Genomic DNA, 20,525 nt, shown 5'->3' with positions numbered 1-20,525 from the left:
TGTTTCGCCTATATTTCCTTCTATGTATTTTATGGTTTCAGGTCTTATGTCTAGTTCTTTAATCCATTTTGAGTTGGTTTTTGTGCATGGTGTGAGGTAGTAATCAAGCTTCATACTTTTGCATGTAGTGACCCAATTTTCCCAGCACCATTTATTGAACAAACTTTCTTTGCTCCATTGCATAGTCTTTGCTCCTTTGTCAAAGATTAGTTGACCATATATCTGTGGGTTTATTTCTGGATTTTCTATTCAATTTCATTGGTCTGTGTGTCAGTTCTAGTTCCAATACTATGCAGTTTTGATTATTATGGCTTTGTAGTATAGTTTGAAGTATGAGAATGTGATGCCTCCATTCCCTTCTTTTTTTTTTCAGGAGAGTTTTGGCTATTTGGGGTTTTTGGTGATTCCATATGAATTTCATCAATAATTGTTCTATTTCTTTGAAGAATGACATTGAAATTTTTATTGGAATAGCATTGAATCTGTGTATTGCTTTTGGTAGGATGGCCATTTTAATAATGTTTATTCTTCCAATCCATGAGCAGGGGATGTCTTTCCATTTCTTTGTGTCTTCTTCTATTTCTTTTAACAGTGTTTTATAGTTTTCTTTGTATAGGTCCTTTACCTCTTTTGTTAGATTTATTCCCAAGTATTTGACTATTTTTGTTTCGATAATAAACGGGATTTTTTTTTTGATTTCTTCTTCAGATTTATTGTTTGTGTATAGAAAGGCTACTGACTTTCGCGTGTTGATTTTGTATCCTGCCACTTTACTGAACTGATTGATTAGTTGAATTAGTGTTTCTGTGGAGTTTTTGGGGTTCTCTATGTATATTATCATATCATCTGCAAATAGTGATAGTCTGACTTCTTCTTTTTCTGTTTGGATTCCTTGTATGTCTTTCTCTGGTCTTATTGCTCTGGCTAGGACTTCCAGTATTATATTGAAAAGCAGTGGTGAGAGTGGACATCCTTGTCTTGTTCCAGATCTTAATGGAATTGCTTTCAGCTTTTCACCATTGAGAATGATACTGGCTGTTGGCTTTTCATAGATGGCCTTTATGATGTTGAGGTATGTTCCTTGTATCCCAAGAATTTCAAGGGATTTTATCATGAATGAATGTTACACTTTGTCAAAAGCTTTCTCAGCATCTATTGATATTATCGTATAGTTTTTATATTTCTTTTTGTTGATGTGTTGGATAACATTTATTGATTTTCGGATGTTGAATCACCCTTGTGTCCCTGGAATGAATCCTACTTGGTTGTGGTGAATTATCTTATGGATACTTTGTTGGGTTCTGATACCTAAAATTTTATTGAGGATTATTGCATCCATGTTCATTAGGGAGATTGGCCTGCAGTTTTCTTTTTTTGTGTTGTCCTTGTTCGGTTTTGGTATTAGTGTAATGTTGGCTTCATAGAATGTGTTTGGTATTATCCCTTCCTTCTCAATTTTTTGGAGAGTTTGTGAAGGATAGACACTAATTCATTTCTGAACATTTGGTAGAATTCATTTGTAAATCCATCAGGTACTGGGCTTTTGTTTTTGGGAAGGTTTTTGATTACCATTTCAATTTCGCTGCTTGTAATTGGTCTGTTTAGGTGCTCTATGTCTTTTTTATCTAGCTTTGGGTGATTGTAGAGTTGTAGGAATTTGTCCATCTCTCTAGATTGTTGAACTTGTTTCCATATAACTGTTCATAGTAGTTTCTGATTATTCTTTTGATTTCTGCTGTGTCCGTTGTGATTTCTCCTCTTTCATTTATGATCCTGTTTATTTGTGCTTTCTCCCTTTTTTCCTTTGTGAGCCTGGCTAGGGGTTTGTCTATTTTATTTATTTTTTTGAAGAACCAGCTCTTGGTTTCATTGATCCTTTGGATTTTTTTTTCAGTTTCGATTTCATTTATTTCTGCTTTGGTTTTTATTATTTCTTTTCTTCTTCTGGTTTTGGGGTTTTTTGTTGTTCTTTTTCTAATTCTTTGAGCTTTGAGATTAGGTTGTTTTTTTGAGTTTTTTCTTATTTCTTGATGTGAGCCTCTATTGCTATATATTTTCCTCTTATTGTTGCTTTTGCTACATCCCATACATTTAGGAAATTGGTGTCCTCCTTTTCATTCAACTCAAAGAATTTTTAATTTCTTCTTTGATCTCCTCATTAGTTCAGTGGTCTTCCAATGTTGTGGGTTTTAATCTCCATGAGGTAGGAGAGTTCCTTGCCTTCTTTTTATGATTTATTTCTAGTTTGATGCCTTCATGGTCAGAAAAGATGGTTGGTATGATTTCAGTCTTGGTGTATCTGTTGATGTTTGTCTTGTGCCCCAGTATGTGATTGATCCTGTAGAATGATCCGTGTGTGCTTGAGAAAAGTGTGTACTCAGATTTTTTTGGGTTTAGTGTTCTATAGATGTCTGTTAAGTCCAAGCACTCTAGATCCTTATTTAGAGCTTTAGTGTCTTTACTTATTTTTTGTCTCGTTGATCTGTCCATTGTTGATAGTGGTGTGTTGAAGTCTCCTACTATGTATTACATACAAGTTTTAAATCCATTTTGAGTTCATTTTTGTATGTGGTGTGAATTAGTGGTCTTGTTTCATTCTTTTGCAGGTGGTTGTACAGTTTTCCCAACATGATTTGCTGTAGAGATTTTCCTTTCTTTTTGTATACTATTGGCTCTTTTGTCATATATTAACTATCCATACAAGTGTGGATTTATTTCTGGGCTCTCAGTGCATCTGTTTTTATTTTAGTATCATAGTGTTTTCATTATGGTGGCTTTGCACTATAGCTTGAAGTCTGTGAGCATGATACCTCTGTTCTTTTTAATGAGCCATTCCAATTGGGTATGATAGATGGAATAGGGATAAATGTGGAATCACAGAGACATGGTAGGAGAGATACAATAATCCAGGTGAGAGATGATGGTGGCCTGAATCACAATAGTAGCTTTGGAAATGATGAAATGTGGCTGGGCTTTGGATATTTCAAGAAAAATATGGTAGAGTTTACTGAGAGAATATATCTAGATGGTGAGAGAATGCAAGGAATCAAGCAAAGGTGGTATTAGATTTATTAATAGTATTTATGCCTCATTGATTTGGATGTCATTTATATTTAAATTTGGCTTTCTGAAACAAATTAAAAAACTGATGAATAAGCAGAAAAATCCTAAACAGAGAGCACATAGCACTAAAAACCAATTACTTACAGGAGGATTTTCTTTGTTCTTTTCTTTCTTATCTGAGGTTAAGTTCAAGTAAGTCCATCATTGTGTCATTTTCAGATCACAAGAAAATCAGAAAGGAAGAAATATTTCTAGTTCTAGATACATGTATAGTCACCAGAAATAATAGATGAGACCAAAAACAAAACAAAAACATAAAAAAAAACCGGACAGATACAGATTCTGTTTCTGACTGCCTCAAAAGCCCTCTTCAAATTAACAATAGTGCTTTTAATGGTCATTGTATCAATAAGATTATGTATGGTTATGTTTTTACTCTTCTAGTCAAAGAAGCAGAAAGGTAAAATTATAAATATTGTGCCTCTAAGGGAATGAAATGTGTTGAAATTTCTTACCCATATCAATTTCTACAAGCACTATTTTGACAAGTACAAAGAGATCTGGTACTAAACTGTGATTGCCTTTCTCTCTTTGAAGAGTTGGTTTAACAAACCAGGAGAAAGTGAAGAGCCCCCTTTTACTTCCCTTTCTTTTAATATTGAAACCAGAGCAGATTTCTTTGATGAACTCCTTATTTTCTTTTTCTGAAACCCTGTCTCCTAAAGGCCTACAGATGTCCCCAAAACTCTCACTGAGGCACAAAAACTCCTATGACCAAATTTCTTCATGTCTTTCAGTGTTAGACCAATAACTGTATACTAAAAAAGTCACAAAAATTACTTATTGAATATGACTCTAATTTGAAAATTTCTCTCTTCAGTCCTCTCCTGGATACCCATCTACAGCTCTATCCCTCCTACCAAAGAGTGTACCCCTAGTTTGTGCAATGTCTACTCTTAGACAAGAAGGAGAGGAGCAGACTCCAATGCCTGCCTTGGGCATAAAATGTCGATCCTTGTCCTCCTAATCTTCTCTAGTTAGGTAGTCCACACTTTTTGCATTTTCAATGTAGACCTTGCCACTTCCCCACATTTCTCCATTTTCTGCTTTCTGGAAGTCCTTTTTCAATAAAACTGACATGTAGGTTAACTATAAACTTCATTGTATTTGAAAATTTATTTATGTGGAATAGTTTATTCTCTGATAAACCCAAAGAACGGTGTATTATTGATTACATAATGTATACGAAGACTTAATTTTCACATGATTACCTCTTTCAGATTTAATTTTTTCACTGAGAAGTAAATTTCAATTATTTCTAGACAGACATGGATTATAGAAATATTTATAGACTAAGGAATCTTATTATGACTCTGAGACTACATTTCACATGGTGTAGGAAAAGTTGGGTTAAACATTCTTTAAAAAATTTGTTGGGGCCTCCCTCATGGTGCAAGCAGTTAAGCACAGCATTGTGAAGCTAACCACAACCTCTGCAGCCCAAGTTTGATCCCCGGCCAGCCAAGGAGCTACCCATACGGCACAGCAGACTTATCCTGTCTCACCCGCTGCTCCCTCAGCCATGTATTTCAGTCAGTCTGCCTGTTCTGCACCCCACTCTGTCTCTGGTGAATCCTCTCACCCTGCCCCTGCACCTCTGGCTTGTACTCCAAATTCTTGTATGCATAAATAAATAAATAAACCTTTAAAAAAATAAAAAAATTCTTGGACATGAGTATCCCAGGGATGAAGATTTTGGAGGATTTTATTGAATTGTATATAGAACAAGGTGATCTTTGATTAATGAAAAAATGTAGGACTCTAAACCAGTTGACCTGAAAATGTGATAACTGCTTCTTTTAGAAGTAATTAGGATTTCTTATTTTGCAAGATGAAGATCGTGTTTCTTTTCTTCTGTTGTCTCAGCATGTTTGACTGAGACACAGAAGTGCAGAGAAGTACAAATCTGCAAGCAAAAATAACAGAGGAAGTACAGTTGATGAAGCACATGTATTTGCTCTTAAAACCAGCAAGATGTATTTATACCTGGCTGGTTGCACTGTGCTTTCCAGCATATAATAAAATCTAACATACAATAAGGGAGAAGGGGAAGACTATTTATTAGGTTCTAGATTTACTTTATGCCTGGTACTTTTTCTATGTAATTACATTTATTTCTCACAAAAACCCATGGAGCAGGTATTATTATGATTCCTATTGTTTAGATATGGAAATGAACATCAAGTTGCTCTCACAACTTGCTCAAGACCACACAAGTAAATTGTAGAATCAAATTTCCATTCCCTGTAAACATGTGTCCAAGCATGAAGTGCTGAAATAGTGACTGCACAAAATGCCTACTTTCCATTTTGTCTCATCTGATGTCTTGCAGGAGCATTTGAATGAGAGAACTGCCACAGGTCTGATCGTCCCAAAGCCTGTTCTGAGAAAGGTATTTAACCTACTGAGGTAGTCCTTGAAATAAAGGTCCTGTGCTCATTTACAAACATCGCATATTGCATTCTACGTTCCCAAGCATATCACTAGTTTTGGAAAACTTCATAGTAAAGAAACTTTAAAAGCTTTCCCCCAGATTATGCTCAGTGAAATAAGTCAGAAGGAAAAAGAAAAATGTCAGATGGTTTCATTAATAGGAGAAGTATAGAGGAACCAAATAAGGGATCAGGAAAAAAATTAAAAAGACAAAACTAACAGGCAACTATAAATCAGAGATTTCTGCTAGGGAGGGGGAGGGAGACGGATCAAAACAGAGATGGGAAGAGCACAAGGGACTATGGTGATGGTTCACAAGTGAATTGGTGGTGGGAAATTTATGGGGATTACACCTGAGAGGAGAAAGCAAACATTGTAGAGCAATGAATAATGATGTAAAAAGTATATATAAATAAATATTAAACAAAAAAGCTTTTCCCCAAACTTGATTTTCTTGTAACATATGTAAACCTGTGGAATTGAGGTGATATGGAACCGTTATTAACTAATATATGTTGCAGCTTGAAATAAATTCCTTGAGGGCAGGAGCTGTCATTTTCTTTCTGTACCTCCTATTGTTGGCACATAATAGGAATCAATATTTGTTAAATTAATGACTTAGTGAATAAATCAAGTAATATGTCTCACTCCAGCCATCCAAAGTGGATCTGCCTGAGATGAAGGGTCAGTAGAGACCTGTGGATTAATCAAGGTATAAAAGGGAAGATCCTTTATACTCAGAATTGTTTTTAAGTACATCAAAGTCATATAAGATATATCTTCTAAGATGTGTGTAAAACTGGGTTGATCCTTACATTGTGCTGGGAAAAGATGGGGGTGGAGAAAATAGAATATTAGAAATGTCTGCTAAATGTTAAATGATAGACTTTTTCTGCCATTTCATGTAGTCCTTATAACATATTTATAAAGTAATGATTATTATTCCTAACTTCAGGAAAAAAAAAAAAACAAGTCCCGAGAGGTTAAGAAAATTGCCAAAGATACATATCTCATCAGCATGTTAGAATTTGAATCCAGGTTAGTCTGACTCCACAAATGTACCTTCTCTTTACCCTATTATTGCATTGTCCATAGGTAAGCAACTAAATCGGAATGAATTATGTTAGTATAGCATTATTTATTTTGATATTGTGACATGCCACAAATATGATATATATGAAATCATAATATTCATTAATAGTACTTGTTAATAACAATTGTCTTGGCAAAATCTAGACACTTGACTCAGTTACTTTAATTTTGATGATGGACTCCTATAAATTAAACAACACTACCAATACAACATTAGATGAAATATGTACAAAAACAAAAATGTAACCTACAGATAGGGAGAAGATATTTGCACATTACATATCTGACAAAGGGTTAATTTCAACAATATATAAAGAACTCAAACAGCTCAACAACAAGACACCCCAGTTAAAAAATAGCTAGAAACTAAATAGCCACTTGTCCAAAGAAGATACTCAATTGGCCTACAGACACATGATAAAATATTGAACATCACTTGTTGTAAGGGAAATACAAATCAAAACCATACTGAGATATCACCTCACTCCTGTGAGTATATTAAAAAAAATAGAAACAACAAATTTTGGCAGGGATGTGGAGAAAAGAGGAACACTTATCAACTGTAATTTAGTGCAGTTGCTATGGAAAATGTTATGGAGATAGTATAACAAAATAAAAATGAATATGCCATATGATTCAGTAATATCACTATTAAGTACTTACCTAAAGAATATGACCCTCTAGTACAATAAAATCTATGTACTCCTAGGTTCACAGCAGCATTATTCACAATAGCCAAGTCCGAAATCAAGCTAAGTGCCTAATGACATAGGACTAGATATAGAAATTGTGGAATATATACTCAATGGAATACCACTCAGCTATTAAAAAAGTGAAATCATGCTTTTTGGGACAAAATGGATGGATCTTTAGGTGATTATGCTAGGTGACATAAGTCAGAAAATGAAGGACAGTTACCAGAGGGGTTTAATTATCTGTGGAATATAAATAACTGAAGAAAACAAACTGGCAAAGCAAAGCAGCAAAAAGAATTCTTAGATTCTGTGAAAAACACACTAGTTACCAGAGGAAGGGGGTGGTGATCGAGGAGGGGTTAGTGAAAAAAAGGGGATAGGACACCTGCACAAGAATATTGCTGGACGGTAGGTGATGCATGTATGCACACAGTAATGTAAAAATGTAGAGCCCCCTCCCACTCCCCGCACTATGTAAATGACAAATTAATACAACAGTATTAACAACAGTAACAAAACTATCAGTTTCTGCTACTCTAAAGCCAGGACTTGTAAATCATGGGCTATGTGCTCTGCATCCCTGTGTGTTGCTACCTGTGTTGATATTTAGATACTGTCTCCTTCCTCATTTCTCACCTTAGCTTAGTTATTTGCAAGATAACTTACTGATTTATTTTGGAAGAGCTGGTGAGAACTGGCACTATATGATTAAAGGCTAAACCAACTTGGGAGAAAATCACATTGTTGTGCGTTCATTCTACATTTCTGTCTGATGGCAATGTCTGAAGGTATGTATGGGGGTAATTACCCAGGGAAAATATAGACTAGAAAAACCAAGAAATCTTACTTCCAAAAACCAAAGAAATTACTCATCAACCGATAGTGAACCAGGAGAGTCGGCACACCTTAAATTTTAGGATTTTCATGGTTCAATTAAGAATAATTGCAGTTGGAGAAGCATTTTAAACAGAATGACCAAAAAATATTCTTGAGATAAATATATAATAGGAATTAAAAAATGTAAATTGGCCACATAGTTTCATGTCTGTAGATAATTTCTGTAGATGTGTGACTGCTGCTGACCATAGAAAATGCTATAAAACAACAATAATAAATATTAATAAGCTCTTGTGATGTGCTGCTCATATATTAAACAGGCTATATGCATATCTCATTTAAAATTTGCAAGTTCTGACAAATAGTGTGTCCTTCTGAATGGCAATTCTGACTAAACTTGGGAAACCGTTGTCCTTGTAGCAGGGCAAGCATTGCCTTATTTTTCTTACCCTGGTTCCTTTCACTCATATATGTTACCTGCCTTGCCTGGATAGGTATTTTGGCTTTTGATGTCTGCTCTAAATCTTCAGTGCTTTTTAATACAGCATGTAGGATAACTGGCTAAATTGTATTTCTTCTTGTCTACAAAACTTGCCGTGCAGTGTTCCTTACACTGTTACAAGTTTTAAGAACAAAATATGCTTCTTAATAAAATGAACGCAAAATATAATAGATGCACTTTTCAGGATGGAGGTGGGATGTTATCCAATACCTCAGGATTGCTCTGGTCCCAGCCAGCATGACTTAGTAGGCACTGCAGCCTTCTCTTCCAGTCATGGCCACCAGAATTAAGGATTTATAGGTGCCTTTTATTTTTTTTTATTTTTATTTTTTTTATTTATTTATTTTTTTAAATATTAAATTTTATTTTTATATTCCCCCATACAATTGCAAACGCCCCATTCTGACCCCAATCCTTCCCCTCCCGCCCCCCACCCCCCAAAAAGTGTCTCTGGTTCATAGTTTTTTGTTGATTTTGATTTTCACTTTCTTATATTCATTTTCCTGGTCCCTTATTTAAGTTTTCTAGATTCCTGCTATGAGTGAGACCATCCGGTATTTTTCTTTTTCTTTTTGGCTTATTTCGCTGAGCATGATCCCTTCCAGTGCCATCCATGTTGCTGCAAATTGCATGTGTTTATCTTTTTTGAATGCTGAGTAATATTCCATGGTATATACGTACCACATCTTCTTGATCCAGTCATCTATTTTTGGGCATTTGGGTTGTTTCCAAAGCTTAGCTATTGTAAACAGTGCTGCTATAAACATAGGAGTGCAGGTGCTCTTTGGAATTGATGTTTCTGTGTCCTTTGGGTAAATACCTAGGAGTGGAATTGCTGGATCATATGGAAGCTCTATGTTTAGTAGGTCCAGAAATCTCCACACAGCTCTCCATAGTGGTTGGACCAGTTTGCACTCCCACCAACAGTGCACAAGAGTTCCTTTTTCTCCACATCCTCGCCAACATTTGTTGTTGCTAGTTTTTTTAATATGTGCCATTCTCACTGGTGTGAGATGGTATCTCATGGTAGTTTTGATTTGCATTTCCCTGATGACAAGTGATGTTGAACATTTTTTCATATGTCTGTTGGCCATTTGCATTTCCTCTTCAGAGAAGTTTCTTTTTAGCTCTTCTGCCCATTTTTTGACTGGATTATTTTCTTTGTTGTTGCTGAGTCTCATCAGCTCTTTGCAGATTTTTGTGATCAGTCTATAGGTGCCTTTTAAAAACCCATTATGTAGACTTAATTTTTTTTAAATTTATTTTTATTTATTTATTTATTTATTTATTTATTTATTTATTTATTTATACAAGCACTGGGTACAGTCAGAAGCGCGGGAGGGTGAGAGAATTCACCAGAGTCAGAGCTGGGAGCAGAGCGGGCAGAAGGACCGAAGTACACTGCTGAGGGGAGCAGCGGGCAGCAGGGGAGGTCTGCGCGCCATGTGGGACCCTCCTCCAGTGGCTGGGGAGCAGCCGGGAATCGAACCAGCGCTGCAGAGGCTGTGGGCAGCTTCGCAACCCAGCGCTCAACCGCTGCGCCACCGGGGAGGCCCTATGTAGACTTAATTTTAATATTACTATTTGGAGATGAAAAAGCACAAATTGGGAAGACGCTCACAAACATACAGACACAACTGGAGATATTTAAATTTTATTCAGAACTTTAGCCAGGTGTACTAATTTTAAGAAATAGTATTTATTTTACCAATACTTGTGATAACACTGATAATTTGCATTGATTTAATTTCTAAATAGTCCTTTTCCTTTACTAACACCTTTTCCTTTACTAGCAGGGAAGTAGTACTCCTTACATTTGCATTTCGAAAAATGAATCTTTTGTTCTAAAGGAGGGGGCTATGGAGGAGGGGGAAGAAAATATATCACAGAGGTGGACTATAGTTTCCTAAGATCAGATTTTTTTCAGAATTCCTAGAAGAGATTCAGGAAGTTTGGACTTCAGATTGTTTTTTGAATCACACACCTTTTTTTTGCAAGACAATAGTCTAATTCCTCAAAGGATAGTCTGATATTAAGTTAATACAACCATTTAACTACATTTTTCTCTAGGATATGTTTATAGCAAGGAGGAGGTTTCCTATATAGGATGGAAACTAAGATTCTTAGTGCTAGAATAAGTGTGCCATTCAACTGTTATGAAAACCTCTAAGACTGGCAATGGGAACCATTTTAAAGATAATTAAAAAAAAGGTAAATACAGTTTCCCTGAGACTTGATAATAGACCTTAAATGGGGTAAAGTTCTTGTCTAGTTCAGCCATATTGAGATCAAGCCCAGTTCTCAGAAAGACAGGAGCAAAAGATCACCTCATTCAATCCTTCAGTATTCCTTATGAAGGGCACAAAAGATAGAGCAAGAGTAAGGGTGGAGGACGACAAGAAAAGACAGACTGAGGACTCTTATTTAAAATTCTGCAGTTTATTGGCCCTACAAAAAACTTTTTTTTTTTAATTTATGATTTTGAACTTAGTGCACAAATTAACCATTTGGAGATAAATAATAAGACACAAAAGGGGAAGACACTCACAAACATCCAGGTACAACTGAAGATATCTTTATTTTTATTCAAAACACTCATGACTTTTTTAGGTTTTGGAAACCTGAAAGAGTTCCTTAATGACCATGGACCTTTAAGACAAAGCTTTTTGTTTTTTCCCCTGCTTAGTCATGCAGTGAAAAAGTTTTCAGTGAAGACAGTTGTGTTGAAACCATGCAGAATCACAGGATTTCAGGGATGAGACCCTCACAGGCAGGAGCAGTTTGAAAAGTTTAATTGCAAAGCACCTTGAATGAACCTTGAAGGAGCATTAGGAACGCAGGATAGAGAGCAGGTTACAAGGTGTTTGAGGGTAGGGTGGCCCAACTGTACATCTTTTATTCTCTTTAGACCAGATTTTTTCAGTAATATTTCCTTTTCTGAAATTATATTCATTCCTTAAACTACTTGTGAACATAATTTTAAAACTGATTACTTTAAATATAAATACAATGCCTTACTGTAATTTAAAGAAGTATAATAAAATGTGCATTTCTATGTCTGTTTGAGCACAACTATACAAGTAGACAAAATGAAGTAGTGAGTTTACTTGTAATGTCTAATACAGAATTCAGAAGAAGAAGTAAAATTAAAAGTCATGTGGAACAAGAAGAAGAGGAAAATGGAAGAGTAATGAAAATACAGTGAACATTAGAATAAAAACAGTGCTAGGGTAAGTAATGACAGACTAGACTTGTCTATATAGTAAGAGAAAGAGGGAAATAACCTTAATTGCAGAAGGGAAAACATGTCAAGACAAATTATAAGTTGTTTAAGTGAGAAAATGAGGAAGTATGATATTTGTGCATATGAATTGGATCTTATTTCTAAGTGTGTGTCAAAATATTTTAGAAAACAAATCCTATCTTGAAACTTCATGTTGAAGTTATGTTCTGTCTTGACTATCCAAATGGACCACAGAGGCCATATGCTTTGATAATCAGCAGGAAATTAGAAATCTATTGAAAAAAAGAAATAGCAATTCAAGGGACAAGTGAGAAGTGTTGCAGCAGTTCTTTGGAGAGTGTGAGGTTGAAAAGAAAGTTAGATTGAAGAACAGCAGGTGATTTCAAGAAATTTCAAGTAGTAATTAGCATAACATACATTTCTTACTAGTAAGTCACAAAATTAAAGTAATAGAATTTATAAAATGTGGTAAGATCTTTACATTTCCTATATCTCAATTAACATTATTGGTTTTTTACATCAAAACGAACCCTAGAAATCTGACTGCAGAATTGAGGTTACCAGAAGAGAAAGGTGGAGGCGGGAAGGAAAGGGGTAAGGTGACCCAAAGGACCATAGTGAGGATTGTCGGTGCCTTGGTGTGTTGTGGTAACTATACCCCTAAATCATATACATCACACACACACACACACACACACACACACACACACATATATATATATATATTATATATATATATATATATATTTATTTATGCAAGCACTGGGTACAGCCAGAAACACGGGAGGGTGAGAGAATTCACCAGAGCCAGAGCAGGGAGCAGAAGAGGCAGACTGACGAAGTACACTGCTGAGGAGAGCAGCGGCGCTGCAGGAGAGGTCTGTGCGCCATGTGGGGCCCTCGCTGGTGGCTGGGGATCAAACCAGCACTGCAGAGGCTGCAGGCAGTTTCGCAACCCAGTACTCAACCGCCGGGGAGGCCCCATCACCTATATTAGAAATCATATTACAATTACATATATTATAAACCAATGTTACCTCAATTAAAAAAATACAGTTTAAAAAATTTAAGGTTGTCTCAAATCTTCACTGTAAAATATTTGCAAGCATCAGCTACAAATGGAGATGACACAAGTGTGGACTATTGGTTCAAATGTCTAGAGTAGTTAGTGCTTGTCCTTAGAGAAATGATTTTCCCCAATGGTCAGCTACTCTTGGAAAAGGTTGAACAAAAAATGATGTATACACTCCCCATGGTTAAAAAGTCAAAAGGTAGAGACCTAAAATATGCATGTATACTAATATTTTGCAAGACGTATATTGGGTTATATGTCAAAAAGTGTTGGATCTGAGACTCAGCTAAAGAAACTCTTTTATTTGTATGCATGAAAATCCTGTGGAACATTTGAAAACCATGTAGGATGTGAACCAAATTTTCCTTGTTTGGCACTTCCCCATACATTGCAGAACTAAATTTAGTAGCACTGGCCCTTGCCACTGTTTGTCAGTACAGCTTCAATCATTGTGATGGCCCAAAATGCCACCAAAAATTGCCAAAATACCCCCATAGGTTTGTCTCATCTTCATTACAAGTCTTGGTACACTACAGTAATGAAAAAAGCTCAGGTTAAATGGTTATACGACAAAGCTAACATGTTATAGTGGATTTGAAGTGAGGAGGCCTTTTGTTGGGTAGAGCAAGTTGGAGGAGAAGTTAAAATACAAAGCTACAGAGTTTATGCAAAAAGTCTTGAGAAGTTATTGGCATGTTCTAAATCTTCATCTAAAATTGACACCTCTGTATTTTTTTATGTTTTTCTGATTTTTATATGAAAGGATCAGATTCCTTGGATAACAAACAAGGAAGTTTTATTGACTTACTAATAGATGTTTAAACAAAATTCAAATCCTAACTGCTGTGGCATTTAAGGTTAAAACATCAATTGTAAGGAATGTTTATTTCAGAGATGTCATTCCTGGAATAGCACAACTGCTCACTATATCAAATACCTAACAACTGGTCATGTAATGAAAGGGTAAGTATGGAGTGTCTGGTCTGCTGGAATTTTGTTTTGTGAAACTTGAGTCTTGCAATGATGCAAAACTTAAATCCATGTCTACGTTAGGAAAAAATCAAGAATGTGCTTTTTTACCCCAGACTTCTCATAATTTTAGTTCACTTTTCTCCATTAGTGTCTGGATCTCTTACTTTATGTTGATTTCTGTAATTCAAGGAAAATTGAAGCTTACATATTTTAGTATCTTCTAGAAGAATGTCCCTGACTTTTATAGAGACATAAGTTATTTTCATAGGTCAGCAGGAATGCAAACTAGTCATCCTTTTTTGACAGAGAGTGGATGCTTATTATTGAGTCCAAGCTCAAGAAAGTTTCTGAGACTTGGTAATTTCCTGGTGAAAAGAATAGGATAATTTCAAGGACAGGGATCGTATCTTATTTCTCTTGTATTTCCAATGCTTAAAATTCCATCTGGCACATAATAGGAATTCAATAACATGTTTTGATGTTATGTTATATTTTGATTCAGTGACTGAGGGACAGGTTTGTAGGGTGGTTGCTGTGTTTTGTGAATTTCCAGCTTTATTCTTTTTTGTCCCCACTGATGCTAACTGGCCAGCAGAGGGAGTCCAAGATCCATCTCAGCATGAGAGAACATAACCCATAAACAAGAAATTCAAGAAAACCAACTGTCAAAAAGGAAAATAGATGAATTTGGAAATTTCAAGAGTCCTTAATTTGTTTTTCAGTGAAAGACTACGTTTGAAGTACTAGCTAATCTTGATACCATGTGGATAATATATTCAAGGAAAAGATTTTTATTTGATTTTGAAACATGGAACTACTAAAAAGTTTAAAGAAGGAAAAAAAGACTACAGAGCTAACATGACTTCTCTTATTCAGATAGAGAGCTTTTTTCTACTTTTCTCACAGGGGAGGTTAGTGTTTGCAACTTCCTTCAGTATCTTTTTGTCTGAGAAGGGCTTTATTTCCTCCTTCATATTTGAAGGAGAGTCTTGTAGGACATGGTATTCTTCGCAGCAAGTTTTCTCTTCCAGTATTTTGAATACCTCATCCCATTCTTTCTTTGCCCATAGTGTTTTTTCAGAGAAGTCAGGTGTAAGCCTGATGGGGGTACTTCGTAGGTTATCTGATTCTCTCTGCTACCCAGCTTCTATATTCTTTCTTTGTCTCAAACTCCTGGAAGTTCCCAACTATTTTTCTTGGTATAAGTCTCATTACATCGTGGCGACCGTGTGTTCTTTTAGTCATGGACTTGTTTATTTAGTTCCTTCTTCAGGTTTGGGATATTTTCCTCTGCTTTTTTTTTGTTTAAATTCTCGGTTCCCTTTTCTCTTTCTCCTCTCCACCATTATTCTTGCATTGCTGTTCCTCATGGAATTGGATAGATTTTAATATATGTGTCTTCATTTTCTTTTTCTTTGTATTTCTTTTTCTTCTTCCATTTGATTTCTCTGTGCATTATCATCTTTGAGGTCACTAATTTGATCTTCCATTTGGTCTATTCTACTTCTATAGCATTTCCCAGGACTTTTTTTTATTTCCTCAATTGATCTTTATATATACTGCTCTCTGTTGTTTTTAAAGCTTCAATTTTGATCTTGTGTTCATTCATTTTATTTTTCAAGATGTTCATTTGTCTTCCTGAGTTTTCTGTATATTTTGATCATCTTTTCTATATTTTCTTACATTTCTTTGATTTTTTTCATCATGATAGTTTTGAACTCTGTATCTGTTAGGAAGAATATATCTTCCATGTCTTTGTGGTTGACTTCTGGAGATTGTTCTCTCTGCATGGTAAAATATTTCCTTGAGTTCTCAACGTGTCATGTGTTGTATTTTTCTATCTCTTCATTTGTAGTTTTCTAGGTTGATGTTTTTTCAAGTGTTCTATATGTGCAGAAATTCCACTTTTCCGGTACCACTACTACCATGATGAATGATGACTACTATCCAATCTTTATTGCATTCTTTTTTAAAAAATATTTATTTATTTATGTGTACAAGAACTGGTGTGTGTGTGTGTGTGTGTGTGTGTGTGGATTCACCAGAGAGAGTGGGGAGCAGAACAGGCAGATCTACTGAAATACACTGCTGAGGGGAGCAGTGGGCGAGACAGGAGAGGTCTGCTGCACCATGTGGGTTGTTCCCTGGCGGGCTGGGGATTAAACTTGTGCTGCAGTGGCTGGTGATAGCTTTAACCTCTTCATCAGGGAGGCCCTGCATTATTATAATACAGACAGACTTGGAGATGATTGCATTTAGTTGGATTAAATGGGCACAAGAAGGGGAAAACATAAAGCATCATGATTGTTATAAGCTTTAGTGATCTGGAATAGAGTGGGACAATTCACAAGAATAAAGGGTGAAGAACGAGGATCATGAGGGAAGACGATTCCATTTTGGAAATGTCATGTGTCTACCTGCAACTCTGTAGTATTTTCTCTATTTGACCTTTTTCTCATTTGACTTCTTTAAGGCACATAAAATAACTTGTGAAGAATTAAAAAATGTAACGTGCATATTACTGTAATGGTTCAGAAACAGATTTGAATAGATATGAAGGTATCAATTCGCGGCTGCCTGCATAACTGTCAGCAGGCACTTGCCTGGCACAGTGTGAATGTTCCACCAAGCATGTTCTGAAGATTGTATTGGTGCAATGAGCTTTGGTTGACCCCATGAGACATTCCTTTGGAAAGCGCATCAGACAACAATTACAGCTCCTGGAGCCCATGGAGTGTGAAGGGGTAAATGATTGGTAATTAACTAGAAGTTTGCTGACACAATGTCTGCTTTGAGCAGTGGTAAAGGAAAGTGTCCATAGTTATTATAGCTTATGAGTCTCCCTCTCAGTTACCACACGACTATGTCACTCAAAATGGAAGAGGGCGGGAGAGAGAGCAAATCATTAATCATCAGCTGATCTAGCACACACACAGTGCCCACAAGAAAAATACCTGTCAGATTAGTGGAAAGTTCTCCTACCCACAGCACCTCACAGGGGCTATAGATAGTTATCCCACTGGTTACTCACAGAGAAGAGTCCCCCCAACTCTCCTGGAAATAACAGTTTATGTTTCTATATTGCTTTATACTTTGTCGGAGAAAAAACTGACTTTTCCCTTGTACTGAAATCTTTTCCATTAGCCTGGGTTCCTACAAGTCCTTGTCTCAGGTTTCCAGGGCAAGTTGTCAGTTCCATCTGATTTCCCACTAGATGGGGCAATTTTTAAAAAATATTTTACTTTATGTAATTCTTACATCATTTTTCATTTTTGCACAATGTATGCATTTTCATTTTGGTTATATTCTCCATACAATTCCCACCCTAATCCTTATTTTGACCCTAATCCTTCCTCTCCTCGCCATACCCCTCCCCCCATAGTGTGTCTCTGGTTTATAGTTGCTTGTTGATTTTGATTTTTACTTTGTATTAATTAGTCTTTTTCCTGGTCCCTTATTTAGGTTTTTTAAATTCCTGCTATGAGTGAGACCATCCGGTATTTTTCTTTTTTTTTTTTCTGACTTATTTTGCTGAGCATGATCCCTTCTAGCTTAGATGGGGCAATTTGAGGGGAGTCTAATCGGTGGCTGTGGGTCTAACAGCAGCTCAGAACTTTCATACTGCAAACAATGACCACTTTGTAACCAGTTGGTATTATACTTAAAAACTCACTTCCTTTCCTCTTCCTTCTCTTGTCAAAAGCCCCTCCTGGTACATGCCATCATGATGGGCACAGCTGAAGTAAGGACCCCCAAACAAATCCTGTTATTCATATCAGTTCTCAGGTAAAGAGAAGGAGACAAGGTGCTCAGAGTGATAGGAAATTTCTACTTTCCTTTTATGTAAATAGAGGAACAAACATTTTTTTGTTAATTTTAATTTTATTTTGTTAAATTGAAATCACTACATTTTCTAACTACATAAGTTTCAGGTGTTTATTGTTGAGAATAAACACTTGTATTACTACATTGCATGTGTATTACTACATCAAGTTCACTGCTAAAAGTCCAGATCAATCCTTCACCATCACGTTGTCCCCCTGATTTATCCACCCACCACCTTCCTTTAGGTAACCACTAGTTTTGTTATTTGGTTATTTGTTATTTTGTTTGTTTTCTCTATGTACTACACATGAGTGAAATCATTTAATGTTTATCTTTTTCTATCTGCTTTTTTTTTTTTTTGCTGTTACTGTTTTTTTTTTTAAGATTTATTTATTTATTTATACAAGCAGTGGGTACAGTCAGAAGTGCAGGAGGGTGAGAGAATTCACCAGAGCCAGAGCGGGGAACAGAGCAGGCAGAGGGACCGAAGTACACTGCTGAGGGGAGCAGCGGGCGGCAGGAGAGGTCTGCGCGCCATGTGGGACCCTACCCCAGGAACCCGGGGATCGAACAGTCGAACAGGGGCGCTGCAGAGGCTGCAGGCAGCTTGGCAACCCAGCGCTCAACCGCTGCGCCACCCCCGGGAGGCCCTTCTATCTGCCTTATTTTTAGTAATCGTAATTCCCTCTAAGTCCGTCCATGTTGCAAATGGCAGAATTTCGTCTGTTTCTATAATTAAATAGTATTTCACTGTATTTCACACACACACACACACACACACACACACCACCTCTTTATCCATTTGCCAATTAAAAATATTTTAAAATCTATTTTATTTACTCCAATTTGCCCAATTTTTATCATTTAAACATAGAATCAATATAAAATAATGATGAGATAGCTTGCATTCTCTTTTTGTAACAAATCTTCAAAATCCAGTGTGTGTTTTACACTAATGGCATATCTCAGCATGGGTTTCTTTGTCCATTAGTGGGCACGTGGGTTTTTTCTAGTTCTGGGTTATTGTAATTAGTGCTAAAATAAATATGGGGGAGTGTATATATCTTTGGATTACTATTTTTGATAAATACCCCAAAGTGGATAATTAGATTGTATGGAATTTCTATTGTTAATTTTCTGAGAAATCTCCATGCTTCTTTCCCTAATGCTTAAATTTACATTCCCATCAACACTGTATAAGTGCTCCCTCCTCTGCATACTCTCTCCAATACTTGTTGTTTCTTGTCTATTGCATAATAATCATTGTCATAGGTATAAAGTAATACCTCATTGGCGCTCCACCTATTCATCCCTCTGTCTGAATCTCTGGAAACCATTTATCATCTTATTGTCACCATCATTTTGCTTTTGACACCATCCTGATGTCATCTAGCTGGAATCATACAGAATGTAGATTTTTCAGATTGGCTCCTTTTTTTAAAACAAATTATTTTTTGATGAAGTACCTTTTCTTACATCCTTGTTAATTTTTTGACAGTATAGAATTTCTCCCCTCAGGTGTGATCACTGTAGTTCTCTCACTATCAAAGTACCCATAGTCCATCACCATGGTAGATTGGTTCTTTTTATTCAGCAATTTGCATTTAAGTTTATTTCAAAGGTTGACTTTTTGTGCATTGAACACTGAATAATATATTCTATTGCCTGGATGTTCCACAGTTTATCACTTCTTAAAAATACAGTTTGTTTGTTTCCAAGTTTGGCAATTAAAGATAAAGCTGCTATAAATATCTGTATGCAGATTTTTGCATGAACATAATTTAACTCATATAGGTAAATGCTAAGGAGTGCAATTGACCGTTGGATATGTTTTGTAAGAAACTGCTAAATTATCTTCCAAAGTGGCTATAACTACTTTGCATTTCCACTGGCAATGAATGAGAGTTCTTGTTGCTCCACATCCTTATTAGCATTTGGAATTATCAGTTTTGTGGATTTAGCCTTTCTAATATGTGTGTAGCAGGATTTAATTGCTTTTGGGATTTGCAGTTTCATGCTGACATATGAAGTTGAAAATTTTTCCCATATGTTTACTTGCCATTGTATTTACATATTTTGGGTGAAGTATTTAGAAACTTCGTCCATTTAAAAATTATATTTTAAAGAATTATTGAGTTTTATGAGTTCTTTATATAATATATTGGATACCAGTCCTTTATTAGATAAAGGTTTTGCTAAGCTTTTCTCCCTGTCTATGACTTGTTTTTTGATCATTTCATTTTCATGCTTTTTTCTTAGCAGAAAAATCTCTTGTTTTGTTTTTTAATTTCTCTAATGTCATTTATTTTCTTTTTTTTATTAATTTTTTTTATTTTTTACATCATTGTTCATTTTTAAACAATATTTGCTTCCCCCACCACCTCAGGTGTAGTCCCTATAGAGTTTCCTTCACCAATGCACCCGTGCACCATCACCTCAGTCCTCTGTGTTCCTCCCTCCTTCCCTCAGATGCTTCTCCCTCTGCTCCCCTGCAGTGTGTCTCTGATTTATAATTGCCCATTTTTGCTTTGTTGTGTTTTGTACTGTTATTATTTTTTTACACTGATGTCTTATTTGATTCTCCTATATTCCTGCTATAAGTGAAATCATCTGATATTTTTCTTCTTCCTTCTGGCTTATTTCACTGAACATAATTCCTTCTAGTTCCATCGATGTTGCTGCAAATGGCATGAGTTTATCTGTATCTAGTAGGTTTTTATAGTACTTTTA

General features: G+C 35.9%; 1 protein-coding gene across 1 annotated transcript in view; it reads left to right on the top strand.

Annotated features, from left to right (window-relative positions):
• The first annotated feature begins 5,493 nt into the window (after positions 1–5,493).
• CSN2 (casein beta) overlaps positions 5,494–20,525 on the top strand; it is a 308,148-nt gene continuing 293,116 nt past the window's right edge. Inside the window, exon 1 of the mRNA XM_054687858.1 lies at positions 5,494–5,515. The gene's annotated coding sequence lies outside the window, so the exon portion shown is untranslated. The remainder of the gene's footprint in view (positions 5,516–20,525) is intronic.

Source organism: Talpa occidentalis, unplaced genomic scaffold, assembly GCF_014898055.3.
Source record: "Talpa occidentalis isolate TD23 unplaced genomic scaffold, MPIMG_talOcc4v2.1 talOcc4.6, whole genome shotgun sequence".
Classification (NCBI taxonomy): Eukaryota; Metazoa; Chordata; class Mammalia; order Eulipotyphla; family Talpidae; genus Talpa; species Talpa occidentalis.
The sequence above is the reverse complement of the archived record's forward strand: the minus strand, read 5'-3'. Positions and strand labels throughout refer to the sequence as shown.